The sequence below is a fragment of the Rhinolophus sinicus genome, linkage group LG12 (genome assembly GCF_036562045.2).
Source record: "Rhinolophus sinicus isolate RSC01 linkage group LG12, ASM3656204v1, whole genome shotgun sequence".
Taxonomy (NCBI): Eukaryota; Metazoa; Chordata; class Mammalia; order Chiroptera; family Rhinolophidae; genus Rhinolophus; species Rhinolophus sinicus.
The window spans coordinates 29,387,900-29,409,792 of record NC_133761.1 but is presented as its reverse complement, the minus strand read 5'-3'; the positions used below and the strand labels follow the sequence as shown (position 1 = coordinate 29,409,792).

The following is a 21,893-nucleotide window of genomic DNA, read 5'->3' as shown; positions in this document are numbered from 1 at the left end:
GTTGTTCATTCAGTTGTTCTCTACTAAGTCTTTCATGATCTTCCTCTGCCACCTTTCCAGCTTTCCTGGCATCGTGCCCCCCTTGCTCTCCAGCAACACTGGCCTTGGATCAGTTGCCAGCAAGCTCCTTACTCTTCTATCTCAGGGCCTCTGCCCAGAACACGCTGCTCTCCATCCCCGACTTCTTCAGGAAGGCTTCCCCAATCACCACTTAAACCAGGTGTCATGCTTAGACTTGATAGTCTCATAGTTTCCCATGTTTTGTTGTGTTTTGTTTTGTTTCCATCACAGTACTTACAACATTTGTAAAATATATGTGTGTAATTATTTGATTTATGTCTCCCCTTACCCTACACCACGCAACTGTAGTCAGAAGCCATTAATATCCTCATGATCTGGCACAGTGCCTGTCAGGTAGCAAACACTCAATAAATATTTATTAAGTGAACAAATGAATTATGTGTCTAGGGATGTAATCTGTTGCCAAATATATGAGTCCATGTTACACTGTATTGCGCTCCCCTAAGGGTCGTGTTAAGTGCTTTATCAGTACTTTTTGGCTAATTGAAATCATCATTTATCTACTGCAAACTACCTTCTAAGTCTACATGACACTGAAAGAACTTGTTGCAAAATTGCTGAGAAATAAACTTCTTTCTAATCTTTTTTCTACATTCTAATAAAAAAGCAGTTTGGTTTGTTTTTCCCACTGAATTTATTGGCTGTTTTGGCATTCAGAACATAACTGGGTGGAAAATAGTTGTCAGGGAATCAGTTATTTGGATAATCAGTATTTGTGTCTGTGTCTGTATTTGAAAACATCTGGAACCATACTTGAATTATCCTCTAGATATGTGGCGCCTTGCGCTGTTAGCCTCTGAGATAATCTCTCTCCATTACTGTTCCTGAATGAAAGATATTCTGTTGACAAAAGAGGTGCTTTTGATAGAGATGAATTTATGGGACATTGAAAATAAAGAGTAGTGAGCTCCTAGGCTAAGAGGATTAAAATAGTATTTTTTTATGAGGAGGAGGAAGAAAAAGGGCTTTAATGCAGAAAACTGTAGAAAAATATAATTCCGTATAATGTCATGTAACTGAGAAGCCAGTCCCATGGGAAGCCTTGGGGAAGAGTCTGGAATTCTTGGTGATCTAGGCAAAATGATTCTAGCCTAAGGGACCTAAAGAGAGACAACTAGACAATAGGAAATCAAAAATAATTTTAAACCTAGGATCTATTCATATAGTTCACTTTAAAATAGTTTCTTTTCTGTGTTTTTTTTTTAAATAAATTTTATTGGGGAATATTGCGGAATAGTGTGTTTTTCCAGGGCCCATCAACTTCAAGTTGTTGTCCTTCAATCTAGTTGTGGAGGGTGCAGCTCAGCTCCAAGTCCAGTTGCCGTTTTCAATCTTTAGTTGCAGGGGGCGCAGCCCACCATCCGATGGTGGTTGACTGGCAACGTTGTTGTCGAGAGCTCACGCTCCAACCAACTGAGCTATCTGATCGCCCCTAAAATTTCTTTACATATACCTTACCTATCAGTTGTTATCAGGATCTCTGTTGCTAGGTGATTTTTATTGAAGTGTCTGGAATTCTTAAACAAAATTGCAGAAAGCCCAAGAAATTGGGGCAGCATTTGCTGACTTAGGCCATCGTCTTGGAGAGCCCCAGTTAGGAAGTTTAGCCTCTTCCCTGCCTTGGTCACTTCTCTCACAGCCGACACTGGTCTAATGGGAAGTGGCTCATTCACTGCTTCAAGAGCTATTCTCATCCACATTGTCACTTTCTCATCCACGTTGTCCTCCTTCGGGTCTGGTAGATGCAGCATGAATTCCTGTAGCCTTTCCTTGCTCCACATAAACCAGAGTGAAGAAGAGCTTATGTCGGGCTCACTTGAGAAGGGAATCTCTAGTGAGGAACCTCCTGCCTCTGAGATCACAGACACAGAAAAGAGACCTGGATGCTCAAAGAGGGGCCGAAATGACCAGAAGCCAATAGCAGACATTGATTCTTTACACCTCCATGCCAAGGGGGAAGGTTCTTATGTTGAATCATGCTCATGCTTTATTGTCTTTCTGCAACAATATACTTTTTCCTGTTATTCTTCAGTTTGCTGTTACAAAGACCCAAGGAACTGATACAATGGCTACTATCATGTTTAGGGTTGTGGTAACTAGAGTATTACAAGAAGAAAGAGCTTCTCAGGCCGTCTAATCACTACCAACTTAAGTGTACATTTCTATTCCTGCCTCCAGGAGAAATGCATTGGAGTTGAGACTTAGTTCTCAGTGTCATGAAGGGGAAAAAGAACCCAAAACATTCCATTTTACTTAGCAAAACTTCAAGTATTTCATTACTGTTCTGTAGCTCTCATTAAAAAGACTGGCCTACCAAATTTGGAATAAAGACTTTTCACTTTCACTTTCTTGTGACATTCAGATGAGTCACATTGCCCATCAAATAATTAAACCATAGAGACTTCATGGGGATAAAGGAAATGGAATGAAAAAGAGGTAAATGCATTTAAGTTTCATTTTACATCAACTTATCTCCTTTCCCCACAATATCAGCAAAATACAAAATAAGGTTTTGTTCTTGTCCACATTTATTTTTGCCATTCGCTCCTCATATGAAACTATCTGGCCAAGTAAATCTTAGATTAATATTCGTGCCTTGTTTATAAACAGCTAACAAAAGTATTGCCAGGGCCTACCCCATGTTACCTTGTTTACAAATCTTGGCTGGCTCTCATATGGGGCCATAAGCATATTTTGAAAAATTTCCATGAAATTCATATACCAGTAGATTTCCTTTTCTGAAGAGCCAATTTCCTAAATATTCAGAGATGGCTTTTGAGACTCACATCAACACATTAGGAAAATAATAATGTTCCTATCTTAACAGGAAATTGACTATTGTGGGTGCCGCTGTCCTAATTATACTGTAATAGAATGTCAGAAGAATCTTTTCTGAATCAGAAAATATCCCCTCTACTTGCTGCACAATGTCCTCTTAAATTTTCCACAGCAAATGAGTAGATTTTGAAAGTAAGGAGGGGCATGCACATATTGCCTTTTTTCCCAGGAAGCAAGACAGGTTTTTTACTTCATTATCAGTTATCCTGTTTTGTTGTTTTAAGTAAATTTCTTATACTTAAATAAGATTTCTATTTAATGCAAGTCACCATAGAACAGAACAGAATTTAAAAAAAATTAGAATGGGTACATAGTTTCCTTTTCAGTAACGCATAAATTTATCAAGAGTTAAAAATGGAAATGTATATACCTCATGACAAAGCTTTAATGACAGATATAGCAAGCATTTTCTATTTACCACACACCAAAATGATGAGGATACAACATCTTTGCATTCTGAATCATAATGCACATAATCTAAATCCCAGGCATTCAGAGGTGAAAAAAGTAACTCACAATATGCAGTCACACCGTGCCTTTCTTGTGCCTCGGGTCTCGGAGCCTTCCACCGTATCAGGACAAATTTTTCACCAGCAGTTCTATGGCTCTGTAACTGAGATCACCCATCATTAATGAATATTCTACTTGAAGATTTGACAGTTCAGTAAAGCAGTTTACGTAAGTCTGTTACTTTTAATTCTTCTGTAGTTGCTTTTGCAAACAGGAAACAGGAAACACACCTACAAGAACACTGACATATTTCAGCCTAATTGGTCTTTGGCTCAAAGTACTCAGGGTTGAGTCTTGTATCACAGAGAATGATAGGTACAATCCCCAAAAGAGTAGGATTCAGGTCTCGCATTTCACAGTCTAAAATCCTTTAGACAGATGCTGTGCAGACAATTTATTATAGGGAGAAACAGGCATTCTTAGTAACATTCAGGACTTATGGCCTTAATCCTGGAAGGACTGTAAACTTTAGAATAAATTCATAAATATACATATACACACACACACATATATATATATACACATAAGTATATAATATATAAAGTAATATATTATTTAAAACATATGTATCATTTAAAATAATAAACAACATGTTAAAATAATATATATAATTTTTTTCCTGGCATATATATATAGAAACTATCATTCAGGAATCTTTTGGCTACAAATAACAGAAAACCCAACACAAACTCACTTATACAAATAAATAACAAAACAAAATATTTTCGTTTATTGAACTGTGGGAAAAAAATCCCAGATGTAGGGCTGGCTTTGGGAAACCAGAGGGTCACCAATATCATTTGATTCTCTGCAGTTCTCCTAGCACGGGTAGTCTCTGTAGGTTGATTTGACCTAATAGCTGCTTCCACTTGTGGTAAAAAAAAAAAAAAAATTAGCAGCAGCAGTTCAAGACCACACATACATCTTCAAAGAGGACAGTGTTGGCATGCTGGCTGTCACAAGTTCTGTCCAAGGTCATTGTAATTGCTCATCGCTGAACCAGTCACTATACTTTGCTGAATGTCTTTAAATTAAGTAAGGCTTATCCCTGGAAGTGAGGGTAGGATCACTGCAAAGAAAAATCACGAGGAAAGACATTCAAGATACTGTGAGGAAGGGAAAAGGGAGAAAGCGATATTGGGGGGAAAAATCAACAAATGTCCACTACAACGATATTCAGCAATAATTTGAATCTGAAGATTGGTGTTTGAGGATATGTAGCCATAGAAACACTAGTTCTTGGATGATCTGAAGATGCCTGAAGGAGAATGAGCTGAGGTTCAACAGATATTGATTATTCAAGTTTCACATTTAGTCAAACTTCTTATTAACATTAGATTTGCTCTCTGAAAAAACAGTTCAGAATATTTCCACATTGTTTGTGAAATACAGTTTATAGTGTATAACGTGCTCTTGCGTTTGAGCTTCCACTTTGGTATCCAAAAAACCCTGCACGGGATGGGGGTGGGGGGAGGCTTGGCCCCCAGAAGCTTAAAGAGAGGGGCAGACACTGCTAGTTACCTATCCAATGCCCAGTCTACCTTTTTCCCTTACAGAACCCGGTTTTGTTCAGGGCAGCAATTTGCCCTGTTACAACTAGAGCTAAGGTTGGGCAGGTGGGATGGTTTTGGCCCTGGCGATGTAAGCTGGAGTTACTAGGTAGAGCTCCTGGAACAGGCTCTGGCATTTGGTTTTTGCTCTTTGCCCTTCTTCTTCTTCAGACCTAAAACACTGATATAATGCCAGAGGTAGAGCCATATCTTGCAATCATGAAGCGACAGGCCTGAAGACAAAAGCCACATGCTGTGAAAGCTAAACTGAAAAAAGGAGCCACTACACTGGACCTGGTTTGCCTGCTCCTGTGCTGTTATATGGGGGGGGGGGGGACCCAAAAAAACCACCACAACAACAAAAAACACACAACTATTTGGTTAAGACACTGTAGAAGGGTTCTTGTTACATGTAGCTGAACATACTTCTGATACAAAGAGGTTTCACAACCATCTAATGACAGATCAAGGCTTAATCTCAGTTCTCTTGACAACCTGTCCAGCGATATTTCCAATAAACTGCTGTGCGTCTCCAAAAGCAGAATCTGTATTCTGAATACTATACAGACATTTTAAATCTGCGCTTTCTTTCTCAACAAGTAGCTCATTGAAATGATCCAAGCCATAGTTCAAATAGTAATAGGAGAGTCATTGCTTTTGTTTTAGGTTTCTTTATAGGTTTTTAACATGTGACACTCCAGCACTTGCAAAATTGCTAAGGCAAGAATTGAAACCTAGGTCATCTGACCAAAATTTCTTTCAAGGCTGCCTAAGGGAGAATTAGCCATCTTCCCAAATATTGCCATGGGTGAGTCTTCTTCCTGGACTTTCTCATTCACTTAGTTATTAAAAGACAAAGGAGGACCTCTGGTGTCTGGTTACATATGTAAGGAGTGTGGAGTCTCCACTTTGTCCTAACAACAGGTAGGACTCAATTAACTCCTCCTGGATCTATAAACTGCTACGCCCAGGATTACAAAGACCCACCGGGGAAATACAGGGAGTCTCTGCTTCCCTGAGCAGAGATACGCTCGCCAGCATTAACCGCTCAGGGAAGCAGTGCTGGGGTGGGGAAATCTGAACAGTAATTGACAAATTGCTGGAGTTCTGTGGGGACAACTCTGAGAGTTAAAAACTCCACGGGGACCCAGTCATAGGGGGGCCCTCACAATACAATGAGAGTTATTTCCAGGAGCGCTCCCAGATTCCCACAGTAAATACCAGAGAAAAATCCCCTCAGCCTTCTGGAAAAGGGAGAGGGAAAAGAGCCATTTTGAAATACAGTAGTCCCTCCTTACCCACGGTTTTGCTTTCCGTGGTTTCGGTTTACCCTCGGTTAACCGTAGTCTGAAATATTAAATGGAAAATTCCAGAAATAAACAATTCATTGCACACCATTCTGAATAGCATGATGAAATGTGCCATCGCTCTCTGTCCAGCTCGGGACACGAGTCATCCCTTTGTCCAGTGTCCAGTGTACCCACACTGTATATGTGCCCCTCCCATTAGTCACATAATGGCTGCCATCTCGGTTGTTCGATCAGTTGTCACAGTATCCAGTGCTTGTGTTCACATAACCCTTATTTTACTTAATAATGGCCCCAAAGCCCAAAAGCAATGATTCTACTAATTCAGATATGCCAAATAGAGGCCATAAAGTGTGTCCTTTCAGTGAAAAGGTGAAAGTTCTCTACTTAATAAGGAAAGAAAAAAATCATATGCCTACGTTACTAAGATCTGCAGTAAGAACAAATCTACTCTCTGTGGCATTGTGAAGAAGAAAAAGAAATTCATACTAGTTTTCCCCTCACACTTCAAACTGCAATAATTACAGCCACAGGGAGTGATAGATAGGTGCTTAGCTAAGATGGAAAAGTCATTAAATTTGCAGGAAGACGACGTGAACAGAAAATACGTTCTGATTGAGGGCAACATGTTGTGTCAGAAAGCACTGAGCCAGTACAAAGCCTTCAGCAAGGGATTCCCTGAAACTCATAACCACATCCACATAACTTTATCACAGTGTATTGTTATAATTGTTCTATTTTACTATTTGTTAATATTGTTAATCTCTTATTATCCCTAATTTAAAAATAAAATTTTATCATGGGTATTTATGTATAGGAAAAATAATAGTATGTATAGGGTTCAGTACTATCTGTGGTTTCAGGCATCCACTGTGGGGACCTTGGAACTTATCCTCCGTGGGTAAGGGGGTACCACTTTATGCCAAAGTACTCTATTCTTTTTAGGTATTTGAAATACAACTTTATTCTGATTCTAAACGAAAAGGAATGGGAATGACAGTAACAAACAAGATCTCCCGCTGAATATTGTGATGTGACTGTAGCAGTCTTATATTTGAAACTCAATAAGGAACCAACTGCGTTCCAAAACAGCTAAATATGCAGGTCCAAAAAAGGAAGGTATTTTTAACTGCCACACTCACTCCGAAGCCCATCCATCGCCTTCAGCATCCCAAAGAGTAAGCACATGTTCTGCTTCGCTGTGTAATAGAGTGGCAAACACGCTGCACCGCTGACATCACAGGACAGTTGCCTATAAAACTAGACTTCTGATGCTGGGCCCCAGCTTCACTTTCACAGGTCGTCATCCTCATCCGGGAGAGCAGTTGTCTGCGCAACCTCTAAGTCATGCTCCTACTGTGCCCAGGACAATCTCCTATAGGGAAAGAGCAGGCATGGCAACGAACTCCAAGTTAGGGCTCCGATGAATTTTCGAGCAAGCCAGAGGAAGGGCTTTTCTAAGTTGTAGTTACATTTGGCAGAGATGTTGTAGTACTGAAGATTCTTCTTTTGGTGGAAATAATTAACAAGAACACAACATGCAGGAATATTATCAGAACTCAAAAGACCTAGGGAAGGGAAAGACTCAACTGCAGTGCGTTGCAGCCATCCTTTCCTTGCTAAGGGGGGAGGAAAAAACTGAGAAACCCTTGTGAAGTTCACAGTCCACAGGCATAGGCTCACCAAAAGATTAAGACCTAATCATAGGATGCACTGAATGCGGCTCAGTTCTCCCTGAAAACCCCACCACCACACTACTGAAGATGTATTTATAGTACATCATGTCAGACTATGAAGAAAAAATGACCAGGCATACCAAAATGCAAAAAAACACAATTTGAAGAGACAGAGCAAGCATTAGAACCAGACATGGTGGGGAAGTTGGAATTAAAAGACAACGGAACTCTCACAAAGGTTGGAATAATTTACTGAGTGAAAAGTCAAGGAGGAGCCATACCCCAAAAAATCAATTCCAGAGGGATTAAGGATTTAGCTGTGAAAAGCAAAAGGTTAAAACTTATAAAAGAAAATAGAAAACATCTTTCTGACCTCCAAATGGGAAAGGAATTCTTTAGGCACAAAATTGCTAATAATAAAAGGAAAGACTGATAAATTTTCCTACTGTAATAATATCTGTTTATCAAAAGAAAATGAATAGGCATGCCAATGTCTGAATCAAGCTTGCAACATGTAAAATCAACAAAAGGCCAGTATTCAGATTATATAAAGAAATGTTACAAATTAGTAAGAAAAAGACAACACAATAGAAAATGAGCAACAGATCTGACACATTACCACAGGGGGGAAAAATACAAATGGTGAATGGACATATGAAAAGATGAACAACCTCATTTGTAATCAGGAAAATGTAAATTAAGCTGATGGTGGGAGTATACATTGATATAAATACGTGGAAACAATTTAACCTTATCTTATGAATCTTATGAAGTTTAATGTTCACATACCCCCCCCCCCCAACTGAGCAAATCCACTCTCACCTATATTCTCCAGAGAAACTCTTGTATATTTGCACTGGGACACATGCACAAAGTGTTTATAACAGCTTTATTCAAAACAGCAAAAAGCTATATTTGACACAAATGTCCACCAACAGGAGAGCAAATAAATTGAGTTATATTCATACAATAAAATATTAGACAATTGGGAAAATCAATAAATCACAGCTGCATGAAACAACTGGGGTGAACCTTAGAAACATAATGAATGAAAAAAAGCAAGTATCGGATAACTACATACAAATGATGACTTTTTTTAAAATAAATAAAGCTCAAGAATAGCAAAAGTGAACAATCTGTAATACATTTTTTACCATTCTATAATCATTTTCTCACATATGAAGATTTATATAAACAACACTGCAATCAAGACATAGAATTGTTTATCACCACGCAGAACTCCTTCCTACTACCATTGATCGTCACCCCCATCCTCTGTGCCCCCATCCCTTATCTCTGGAAACCACTAATCTGTTCTCCATCTTTATAATTTTGTCATTTCCCGAATGTTAATAAATTGAACCATACAATATGTGACCTACTGAGATTGATTTTTTTTCTCAGCATAATGCTCTTGAGATCCATCTAAGTTTTTGCATCCATCAATTGTTGCTCACTTTTATTGCTGAATTGTATTCCATGGATTAAACGTACCACAGTTCGTTTGACCACTTAACTGTTGTAGGACATTTTAGTTGTTTTTGGCTATTACAAATAAAGTTTCTAGGAAAAATTGTGTACAGGTTTTTGTGTGTTTATAAGTTTTCATTTCTCTGGGATCAATGCCTAGGAGAGTGATTGCTGGGTCATGTGATAAATTTATGTTTAGTTTTTAAGAAACTGCCTAACTATTTTCCAGAGTGGCTATACCATTTTAACTACCAGCAATGTATGAGAGATTCAGTTTTTCTGCATTCTTGCCAGCATATGGCATTATTGCTATTCTTTATTTTAGTTGTTCTAATGGGTGTGTGGTGATAGCTCATCGTGGTCTTCATTTGCATTCCCTAATACTGTAGCTAGTGATGTTGAACATCTTTGCATGTGCTTATTTGTCATTTATATCCTTTTCAGTGAAATATCTCTATATTTTTTGCCAATTCTTTGATAGAAGTGTTTTCTTTTAAACTATTGAATTTTGAGTTCTTTATACAGTGTAGATACGAATCTTTTGTCAGGTATGTGTTTTGCAAATATTTTCTATCAGTCTACAGATTATCTTTTCACCCTCTTCACAAAGTCCTTCATAGAGCAAACATTTTTAATTTGGATGAAGTCCAAATTATTTATTTTCTCTTTTAAAGATCATGCTTTTGGTGTCATCCTTTTAGGAACTCTTCATGCAGCCATAGGTCCTAAAGATTTTCTCCTATGTTTTCTTCTAAAAGTTTTATAGTTTTCTGTTTCATATTTAAATCTCTGATCCATTTTACATTGTATAAGGATGTTTGTTTATTTTGTTTTGTTTTGCCTATGGATATTCAATTGCTTCAGAACCACTTTTTTGGGGGAAAAAAATGTCTTTCCTCCATTGAATTTCTTTTACAAAGTTGTCCAAATTCAGTTGGCTATACTTACACACAGCTCTTTCCAGCTTCTCTATTCTGTTCCATTGATCTACATGTCTATCTTTCTGCTAATTCCGTACAGTCTTGATTTTATAATAAGTCTTCAAATCAGGCACAGTGACTCCTCCCACTTACTCTTCTTTTTCAAAATTGTTTTAGACATTCTAATTTCTTTCCCTTTTCATATAAATTTTTAGAAGCATCTTGTCTATAGCTACAGAATTATTTGCTGAAATTTTTATAATTACATTAAAATATTAACTTGAGGAGACCTGACATCTTTACTATGTTGAATCTTCCAGCTTATGAACATAGCATGTCTCTCCATTTACTTAGATCTTCTTTGATTCTTTTCATTTTATAGTTTCCAGCATACAAATCCTGTGCATGTTTTGTTAATTTACACATAAGTATTTCATGTTTTTGAGGGATTATAAATGATATTGTATATTTAATCTCAGTATCCATATATACATTGCTGGTATATAGAAATATACAGATTTTTTTTCTATGTTTATCTTATATATTGCAACCTAGATGAACTCACTTATTAGTTTCAGGAGGGTATTTTTTGTAGATGCCATTGGATTTTTCTAGTAGACCATCGTGTCATCTGCAAAAAAGAGCAATTTTATTTCTTCCTTTCTGATCTGCCTTTTATTTTCCCTTCTTCATTGTGCTGTGTAGAACTTCCAGGACTATGATGATACAAGTGGTAAGAGAGAGCATCCTTTGCTTGCTCATGGTCTTATGGGAAAATGATTCAGTCTTTCACTATTGATTACGCTGCTAGATGCCGGTGTTTCACAGATAGTCTCTATAAATTTTAGGAAGTGTCCCTCTATTCCTATTTTTCTGAGAGTTTTTGTTTGTTTGTTTTTAATCATCAATGGGTGTTAAATTTTGTCAAATTATTTTTCTGCTTCAATTAATATGATTGTGATTTTTTCCCCCTTAGTCTATGGTGGATTATACTGACTGATTTTCATGTTGAATGAGCCTTGCATTCCTAGAATAAACCCCATTTTGTCATGAACTATAATTATTTTTACATATTGCTGAATGATATTTGATAACATTCTGTGAATGAATTTTGCATCTCTCTTCATGAGACTCATTAGTCTCTAATTTTCTTATGTTGTACTGTCTTTTTCTAATTTCATAAAATGAACTGGGAAGTGTTCCATCTTCTATTTCTTGGAAGGGATTTTTAGGATTAATGTTAATTTTTCTTTAAATATTTGGTAGAAGTTTTCAGTGAAACCTTCTGGACCTGGAATTTTCTGTTTGGAGAGTTTCTAAACTACGAATTCAATTTCCTTAGTTACAAGGCTGACCAAATGATCTATTTTATATTGTGTCAATTGTGGTAGTTAGTGCTTTTGAGGAAATTGGTCCATTTCGTATAAGTTGTGAAACGTTGCTGTGCAGAGTTGTTTGTACGTATTCCCTTTCTTCTGATGTCTGCAGGTCTATAGTAATGTGCCATTTTTTATTCCAGATATTGGCAATTTGTGTCTTCTCTCTGTTTTTTGTGAGTGTTGCTGGAGGTTTATCAATTTTATTGCTCTTTTCAGAGAATTAGCTTTTTGTTTTTCTCTACTATTTTCTCCACTGTTTTTGTCTTCAATTGTTTTGTTTTGTTTTGTTTTGTTTTCAGCTCTTATCTTTATGCCCTTCCTTATGCTTTGGATTCCTTTTGCTCATTTTCTCTCGTTTCTGGAAAAACAAGTTTCTGGAGAAGGGAGCTTAGATTATTGATTTGAGACTTTTCATCTTCTCTAGTTTAAGTATTCAGTGCTATAAATTTTTCTCTCAGAACCGTATTAGTGAAAATTGCGGAAAGTCCCGGTGTCTGGTTGGCAGAACCGCTCGCCCCAGACCTACACCGCTTAGCCGACAAGTGAAATATGCCGATTCTGGGGCCCCAGCGGGAGGTGCTGTTTTGTAGCGAGAGAGGGTGGCTGGTCCTCCTAACTAACTGGGAGGGAGAAGGGTGACTAGCGCGATGCTCCCCGCTGGGACTAGGAAGTGGCCTTGGCTCTCCCGGTGGGCTTGCTGGAGCGCGTTCTGGAGAACGGCTGGGCTTTGTCTAGCATTTGCCGAGTGTCGTCCAGTTGGGAGCGAAGTGGTTGGGTGGGCGATGACAGGATGGGATGCCTAACGGCTCCCTGGGGGCTCTTGGTGCCCGCTGAGGCCTTTGGCTTTGGGCAGGGGCTGTGCTTTCCCAAGAAATGCTGCATGCGGGTCACTGGCTGCCCTTCCTCCCTGAGCATCTCTAGTCCCCTGGGCATCACCACTCGGTGGGAGGATGAGCCTCCTGCCCCTGCTGAAGCTCGGATGGAGCTTGGCAACGGAACGATGGTGTTGGACCCTAATAGGAGACACTGGGGGATCCTTTGGCGCGTTCATGTTGCTTAGGTTCAAAATTTGAAGTCGTTTGTAATAGTGTCGCCAGCTTCTTTTTCACTTTACTTTTTGTGTGGGTCACGAATTAAAGGAAAGTCAAAGGGGGGGGGGGGGAAGCATTGCCTCAGGCTTCCCAAACCTATTAAGAATGGATATAAATTAGTTTTGAAGTTTAGGTAATATTTTTGTAGGTCTCAACTCAAACTTTCTCTAAATTATTGGAAATACTAGCCATTCCAGGAGTATTCAGTTAGTATTAGTTTGTTTTGGCAACCAGAATGCGTAAAGATGAGATAAAATGTATAGACTCAAGGTTTGTTAAACCGAGCACTGCAGGTGTAGAATTAAGGAGTTACTAAGAGAATGAAGAGGCTGGCCATTCTAACAGGAGGTTTGTGTTCTGCTTGCAAAACTGGAGAGAGCTGGACAATAGATTTAGTGTCTTTTGCATTTCAGATGGTTATGGAATGGCTAAGGGGTTAAATCAAAAGGAAGTTAAACATACCCTTCTTCTAAGTGAAGACAATTAAAATGTTTTGCTTTACAATTGAGCCCAGTTTGAGATTCTAAAATTACCTTCTTTTTGGTGAAGAGTGGGGGACAGGCTGATCCTAACTATGTATTTTACATAGTTGCATAATTGCTGCCCAAACTCCATTCAAAGGAAAACAGGACTTGGAGTTTTGTTTAAACACATATTCCTTAGACGTTTAAAGTAGTTATAATTTTTGCACTTTTATAAAAATGAAAAAGGTGACACAAAATTGGATTCGGTTACTTGAAACTGGAGGAATTGGCTCACTTAAAACAATCTCCTACCCAAATGATAGATTTCTGTTGTCACAGGAAAATAAGAGTTCAGATGAAAAACAAGGTGTTTTAACTTGTACTTTCTGTACCTACCAGATGTTATATCTGTATGTGGTCATCAGAAATATTATTAAAAGGATCAGAATACTTAAAAAAAAAAAAAAAAAAAACTTCATTAGCTGAGTCTCACAAAATTTGACATATTGTACTTTCATTTTCATTTATTTCAACGTAGTTTTTAAAATTTCCTTGAGACTTTCTTTTTTGAGATTATTTAGAAGTTTGTTGTTTCAGTTCCAAATATTTAGAGATTTTCCTGTCATCTTTCTAGTTTGTTTCCATTGTATTCAGAGAATATACTCTGTGTGATTTCAATTCTTTTAAATTTGTTGAAGTTTGGTTTATGGTTTATCTTGGCATATATTTTGTGGTGCTTGAAAAAAATGTCTTCTGCTGTTATAGGGAGGATTCTATAAATGTAAATTAGATCTGGTTGATTGACAGTGTTATGTTCGCTATGCTCGTTGGTTTTCTGTCCAGTTGTTTTATCAATTGTTGAGCGAGGGACGTTGAGGTTTCCAATTCTAATTGTGGATTTCTCTATTCTTTCAGTTTGATCAGGTTTTGTTTTACATATTTTTCTCTGTTGTTTGGTACATACTTAGGATTTGCATGCAAAATATGTATGCTTGCTATGTCTTTTTGGTGGATTGACCCTTTTATCATTATGCCCCTCTATGTTCCTGCTAATTTTTTTTGCTCTGCAGTCTTCTTTATCCGATTTTAATATAGCCACTCCTTTCTTTCAATTAATGTTTGCATGGTATATCTTTTTCCATGGTTTTACTTTTACCCTCATATTTGAATGTAGTTTCTTGTAGAGAGCATATGGTTGAATCACTGTTTTAAATCCAGTGTCAATCTCTATCTTATGTTTTGTATATTTAGACCTCTTTCACTTAATGTAATTATTGATATGCTTGGGCCAAAGTCTGTCATTTTATTTTTGTTTCCTGTTTGTTCTCTATTTTCATTTTCCAAATTTATTGTGATACTTGAACATTTTTAGAATTCCATTTCATTTATCTATAGTTTTTTTTTAGTATATTTCTTTGTACAGTTTTTTTAATGTTTGCTCTCCATATTACATTAAATATACAGAACTTACCAGAGTGTATTGTTGCTATTATACCAGCTGAAGTAAAATCCTTACATCCCTTTACTCTCCTTCATTTATAAAATAATGTTCTTAAATATTTCCTCTACATACATTGAGAGTCACATCAGACAGTGCTGTAATTTTTGCTTCAATCATCAAACATAACTTAGAAAACTTAGGCGAAAGAAAGTTTATTGTACTTACTCCTATTTTTACTCTTTGTATTATTCTTCCCCCCTTCCTGATATTCCAAGATTCCCTATTTTATCACCTCTTTTTTGGTTAGAAAACTTTTCTTTAGCTATTTCTTTAGGTCTGCTGGTGACAAATCTTTAAGCTTTCCTTTAGCTGAGAATGTCATGATTTCCCCTCATTCCTGAAGGATATTTTCACTGGATATAGAATTCTGAGTTGACAATTCTTTTCTTCTAGCATCTGAAAAATATTCTGCCACTTCCTGCTGGTCTCCATGGTTTCTGATGAGAAATCCACTCTCATTCTAATTGTTTTCTCCCTATAGATGAGGTCTCATTTCTCCTTTGCTGTTGTATTTTTCAGAAGTTTCACTGATATGTCATAGTGTAGATTTCTTTGGCTTAATCTGATTAGGGTTCCACTTAACTTCTTGATACTGTAAGCCTGTGTTTTTTGTCAAACTTGGAAAACTTTCTGCCATTGTCTCTTCAAATCCCTTTAGCCTCATCCTCTTTCTCTCCTTTCAGAAATTGATGCTGATGATACACATTTTAGACAATTTTTATATTCCGATAGGTCCCTCGGCTTGACTGCCTCCAGGAGACAGGACAGGAAGTTGAGGTACAAACAAGCAGTGTTTCAGCATTAAGCCATAACTTGCTTCAGTGCTATAAAGCTTTCCTACTCTGGCCTTTTCAAACTTCGCCTGCCCTAACCCCTCATGTTACTTCAGCCTGTCAGCTCCCTCAGATCCTTGACTCTTTTGCATGGGTTTTTATTTTTTCTCTTCTCTGGCATCTGCTTCCTGTGGCTTTCTGTTTGCTTACCTGACCTCTGACCCATTTTGCCTTCCTATGACATCTTGTGCATGTGTGGTGGGTTCCCTAACCCAGCTCCCTAACCAAGGCCCTTCACCTAACTAAGTACCACCTAGACATTTTAATGGGTTCACTTTCCGCAATACTTACATTGTTTTCCAAAGCTAATGGAATACAGAGCTTTCTTCTCTTCAAAGTGGGGGTGGCGGAGATTGATTTTAAAAGCCCACAATCTCCTCTCTCTCTAGATGTTTCTATGAGGCTACCAGCTACTTATTATTAGTGCTCCTTGCATCCCAAGCCCAGCACGTGGAGGCAGGACGAGAAATGGGTGGGAGGACAAATTAACACTGAGAAGCTTGATAAATAATAACAGCAAATATTGAAAATAACTAGGCAGAAGCAATCTACTTTTAGAAATTTTATTTGTGTTGGGAGCAAGGAGGAGGGAGAGAGAGAGGGCTGTGGAGAAGGGGCTGGAAATGTTCATGTTCTCTGGAGGTGGAGGCACTAAGATCTTCCCCAATCAGACAGCACTACTCCACCCCTCCTTGAAATAACTCTTTCTCAGCTTTCTCAGGCTTCTGCAGCTCAGTAAATGGATCCCTCCCTGTGCTGCAAATGGCATCCTTGCTCTTGCCAGCAGAAAGGAAAAGTGTCTAAGAGACTGCAGGCTGCTTTGCTCCTCAACATCACCCTTTCCCAAATACAGAATAGCCTGACCATATTTTGCTCTGAGCTCCTAGAGAGCCAAGGGTGTCTGGGATCAGTGAGTCCCTGGTATGCTAGGTGTGACATGGCAAAGCCATTAATGCCATATGACACAGTCTGCATAGTAAAGATAGGAGTTCCACATGTCCCCCCAAATGCTGTCTGCTGGGCACCACTGCTGCTCCCTTTTAGGACTGGGGGCGTGGATAAATGACCCTGATCCTGCCATGGCCAGAGTCTCTTGGTTTAACAAGATGGAGCAGTGCAAGTCTGTTCAATTCTGTTTCTGTCATTTTCCTATCCCTAGTGAGCAATTTAATTATGTTATGAATCGATGTGGATCGCTAGAGCTGGAGGAAGATATAACACGAGGGAGATAATGGCTCCCACTTGGATGAATTATACACACCTTTGAGCTCCTGTCAGATCTGTCCTGTGCAATCAGCAAAGAGGGAGTACTTTGAGCCTGAATCTTCTCTTCCTTCTTCCCTAATCCCTGTTTCATAAATGCTCTCAATATCATGGTCAGACAGCAAAAAGAAATAAAAAGACTTCCGTGCTCTTCTCTACTCTGAAAATCTCTACGTGTTTCTCATCACCCCCCTCCTTCTTTCATGACTTCAAGGAAGAGGGAGCATCCTCCAGGCAAAGGTTAATCCCTCCATTTGTGTCCTGACTCTCCCCTCCAGCATTACCCACAGCCCACTCCATTCCTTATCCCCATCAATTTTCTTACCTCTTCAGGATGTCACTTCTCTGGGCTCCTTCTCCAAAGCTCTAAAACAGCCTAAGACTCTTTAATCCTGCAAACCTGCCTTCTATTTTCTTTATGCTTTACCATCCTACCTCTCTCCTCTCTTCTCCATCACCATTTCTAAAAGTAGGGTCTATACTGATTATTTTTATCTCCCTTACTTTATTTACTCTTTAACCCATTACAACCAGACCTCTACCTGTTTTCTCCAGGTCCCTAATAATTTCCAGGTTGCCAAATGCAATGGCGTTGCCCTTTTTGCTTAGCCTTCATGAAACCCACTCTGCCCTTTGCTTCCCTGATAGTACAATATCGTAGCTTTCCTCAGACCTATCTCTCCATTCCAGTTCTTCCACTATCTCCCCCTGCTCTGACAATCTCATAATTATAGGCAATCCCCACTGTCCAGGGTTACTAGATTTAGCAAATGAAAATACAGAACGTCCAGTTAAATTTGAATTTCAGATCAACAATGAATAATTTTTTCCTAGAGTAAGTATATCCTAAATATTGCATGGGAGATTCTTATACTAAAACATGATTCTTTGTTGAGCTGAAATTCAATTTTAACTGAGCATCCTGTATTTTATCTGTTGTTTCTTCAACACTCATCTCCTCTCTCTAACTTCTTCCCATATTGATGTTTTCTATCCCACAGCTTCAATAATTATCTTTCTCAGATAATTCCTAAATCTTTATCTCTTGCACCAATTGCTCTCTCTTCCCTTTTCCTTTCTCTGTCTCTGTCTCTGTCTCTGTCTCTGTCTCTCTCTTTCTCTCTCTCTCTCTCTCATGTGTGTGCACATTTCTTTGTATTCCCTTGGGTATTCTACAACATCTTCAATTCATTTTATATAAAACTGAAATTATTATTATAATTATCATTATTATTATCATTATTATTATTTTAACTTACTATTTTTAACCCTCAAGCCTACTTTTCTATCTGGCTTCTCTATTTCTATTAATACTTCTCCAGGCTCCCAATAACCTCAGCTGCAAATCCAGGAGCCCTCCCTAATCAAATGCTGAATCTTGGTTGATTTTATCCTCACCAGTCCTCTCAGCTCTGTCTTTCTTTCCATTTCCACGGATACTGCTAACTCGAGGACCATGTCATTTCTGTAGGACTACAATCTATATCAGGCTATTGAAATGTCCTTCTGCTTAGTCTACCTCTACTCTCATCCATCCTGGACCCCTCCACGCTCAATTAACATCCCAATTAAAGCACAAGGATGGACATGCCACTTCCTTGATCAAGAAATTGCCTACTGGCTCCTGGTAAAAGTTCAAGCTCCCTAGCCAGTATTCAGGGCCTTCAATGAGTTGGTCTTTCTCCTCCTATCTCCCTATGATCTCCTTTATGCACCCCCAAACTCATGGCACATCAGAATACAACGTCTGGGTCTTTCCTATCTCTGTTTGCTCACATTCAGACTCAAAAGCAGACTATTTTGAGGGCAACTCTTGCCATTTCTGTACAAATAGATGCTCAGTAAATGCTTGGAAAATTAGTGACATCAATTCTAAATTATCCACATTAACAGGATTAAGTAATTAAATCCACAAATTTTTTATATGATGATGCAAATGACTGTATTTTTTCACAAACCCAGTATTTTCTTTCTGCCAATTGTGGGAGATGTCAAGCCCTCAGAAGCATCTCATATGTCAAGTTACAACATGTGGAAACTCTTACACCAGGGGTATAGACAGACACATACCCCACCCATTCTCTGCTGCCTCTCTTGATTTACTTTTGAATTCTGATCTCTTTGCTGCTTCCCCCTACTTTTTATACGTGAAAGGTTATATAATATTCTCTGTAAATGTCCTTGAATGCTGTGTTATTTAAGCCTGCAAATAAGTGTATATTCTAAACTGCTGCCAACCCCACATGCTAATCCAAAAACACTGAATGCTTTGATAATCTAAATCAGAGGTCTGCATCAGATCAGATATTAAATATTTTTGGCTTTGCAGACCACATGGTCTCTGCAGCAAGTATTCAACTCTGCCATTGTGTCACAAAAGCAAATAAGTGGGCCTGTATGTCAATAAAACTTTACCTATAAAAACATGTAGTCATTGTTTGCTGACACCCAACCTAAAATAAACTTCTGATGAACCATTTACTGCATGTTTTCTTTCCAAACTATATTTTATTGTAGTCACTTGATTGGAAAGAACATCTGAATTTCATTTGATATAGTCTTTTCTTTCTTACCAACATAGACTTAAATCAAACTCAGGACCCAAAGTGGGTGAGAAGAAATATGGAGTGGGGACTTGAAGCCTTCTCTGGGACTTTCCTCCCAACTCCATGGGTATCAGCTGAGGGGGGGACAGGATCAATGTTACTGATTTTTTCATGTGCCTCAGCCTCCAATGTGGCTCTGCTCAGCACTGTTACTGATCCTACCTTTATTTAAAATGTTGGTATTTTGTTCATCATGGATTTTTTGCATTGATTTTGATTTTTTAAAAAGTATTGCATTAAATGTTATTGATTTCGATTATGGAGTTGTATTGCGTCCTCTTTCATTTTGTGTCAAATTGAGTGCACTACTCACTTGTCTCCCCACCCCTTAGAGCCAGTCCCCCATCACTCTCTGCAGCTCCAGCATCCATCCTCAGTTCATAGATGATGTACATCTATTTAATGTTGTTTTTGGATAGATCATTCCTCTTGGCTGCTTTGATACCATTTTGGTTATTGGATCTGCCTGATGCACAGGTAGACTTGAAGCATCTGCAAACTAATGTACCCGACTCTCTCGAGTCACTTCTTAAGGACCATGTTAAGGTGAGAGGGAACATTTAATGTTCATAACAATCCCGGGAGGTTTGATTACATTCTTTTGTATGGATGAGGAAATGGAGGCTCAGACAAACTATGACTATAAAAACATATTAAAGCTAGGCTGCAGCTTTCTGCTACATCCCATTGTCTCTCAAGAAACTAACGTTTTTGGACGTGGTTAAGGCACTTTCTTGCCTGCCTAGCTTACATTTGCATAGAACCTCTCATGTGTAAAGAGCTTTCAAATGTGTCATCTCATTTGAGTGTTATCTCAATTGGGCTCATCAATTCCACAATATGGGTGAGAATGCATTCAGAAAGGTTAAGTAACAGAAACCAAGGTCACTAGTTACTAATTGGCAACACTTGAATTAAAAACCCAGCTCATCTGAGGCCTGGCGAGTTGTGCTTTCCCTTACATCCTTTCTACCCTAGACGAGCACACTCAGCATAAGCGTCTTTGACCCAAGTCCAACCATGTCCATACCACAGTGAGCACCGTAAGGAATAACGTCTGGGACTAGAAGTTTCAATAAGAAGAAATTAGCACACAAGGGAAGGAGTCTGACGTATTGAGCGCTGTTTCCTGATGAGGCAAGTCTGAGGGTAACAGGTCCATCAGAAGCAGAGAAGGGTGTTACCTCCGGGACATTAAAGGGGCATGGGGGGTGTCAGGAGTCCCTAAAAGAATGAAGCCGTGAAGAGGCACAGAAGGGAAGGCCAACCTTGGCCTGTTTTACCACTTTGCCAAGGATCTTTCCTCTTGGTGCTCAGAGCCATTGTAATTGTAATTAAAGCAACTTCTGCTCAAACCCCCAACCTTTCTGGATTCCATGTATCAAGAAAACAAAGGAACAATTTCCAATTTCCAGCTCCTACTTGTTTCAGGTACCATGATGATTTTGTGATCAGGAGAAGCTTCATCTGAATACAAGGCACAGACCAGACCATTCAGATGGGGAAGAAAGATCAGAGCAAAGTGAATACAAGATGCAGGAGTCAGGGGTGGGGCGGGACGCATTAGGGCATCGTTTCCAACCCAGTGCTGGAGAGATAAATGGCAAGCACCCCACTTTGGAAAGAAATCACATTTCTTTCCAAAGTGACTCCAGGCAACTTCCAAAGAGGCATCAGCTCACATGAGAAGTCATGCCTGGTATTATACCTCTGTAACGAGACATACAGCAGGCACTTCCAAGCATTTAATATACGTGAATGTGCGAAGTTTCACAGCTGGTTACCAGTTCATGATTGCTACATGCCTCCTTCACTGGGCAGATGCCATGCCATTGTGGAATTGCACAGGGCAGCATGGCTTACCCGTTCTCCAAAATTAAGTGGCTCAAAGACTCCTCTGGCAATTTTAACCACACAAGAATAGAAAACACCACAGGCAGAGTGTGAGAGACTAATCCTGTAAACAGCAGGATGGCAAGGTGTAAACAAGAATGCAAAGAAAACATACAGCCTTTACAAAAATCATTGCTTTGGAGAAGGCCAATAAGATAGGAATAAATTCATCCCCAAATATCATGGAAGAACAGAAGCTCCGAGAAGCGTGAAATCACAAGCCAGGTGGCTCAGGGATTTGCAACGATCCATTCCAATCTGCCAACTCATCCCTTTGGCATCAGGCTTGATTTTACAAGGCTCCTCTTCCCATGTTACATGCTTGGGGTTTTGTTTGTTTGTTTGTTTATTTTTCCTTTCATGCACCACAACCAGCATTTTTAAGGCTGTTGCCAGTTTCCTAACTCTCATCTTTCTTCTTCTCTGACCCCAAAAACAATGTTGCTCCAGAGAGCCACAGACCACACTATTTCCATATTTCACTGGACTGAATCATGCAGGGAAAATACGT

General features: G+C 38.8%; 1 protein-coding gene across 3 annotated transcripts in view; it reads right to left on the bottom strand.

Moving 5' to 3' along the window:
• NCALD (neurocalcin delta) overlaps positions 1-21,893 on the bottom strand; it is a 416,798-nt gene that overhangs the window by 156,190 nt on the left and 238,715 nt on the right. For 2 of the 3 annotated variants that reach the window (XM_074316352.1, XM_074316353.1), the window contains one exon: positions 3,436-3,532. The exons of the other annotated variant lie outside the window; for it this stretch is intronic. The gene's annotated coding sequence lies outside the window, so the exon portion shown is untranslated. The remainder of the gene's footprint in view (positions 1-3,435; positions 3,533-21,893) is intronic. 3 annotated transcript variants of the gene reach the window in all.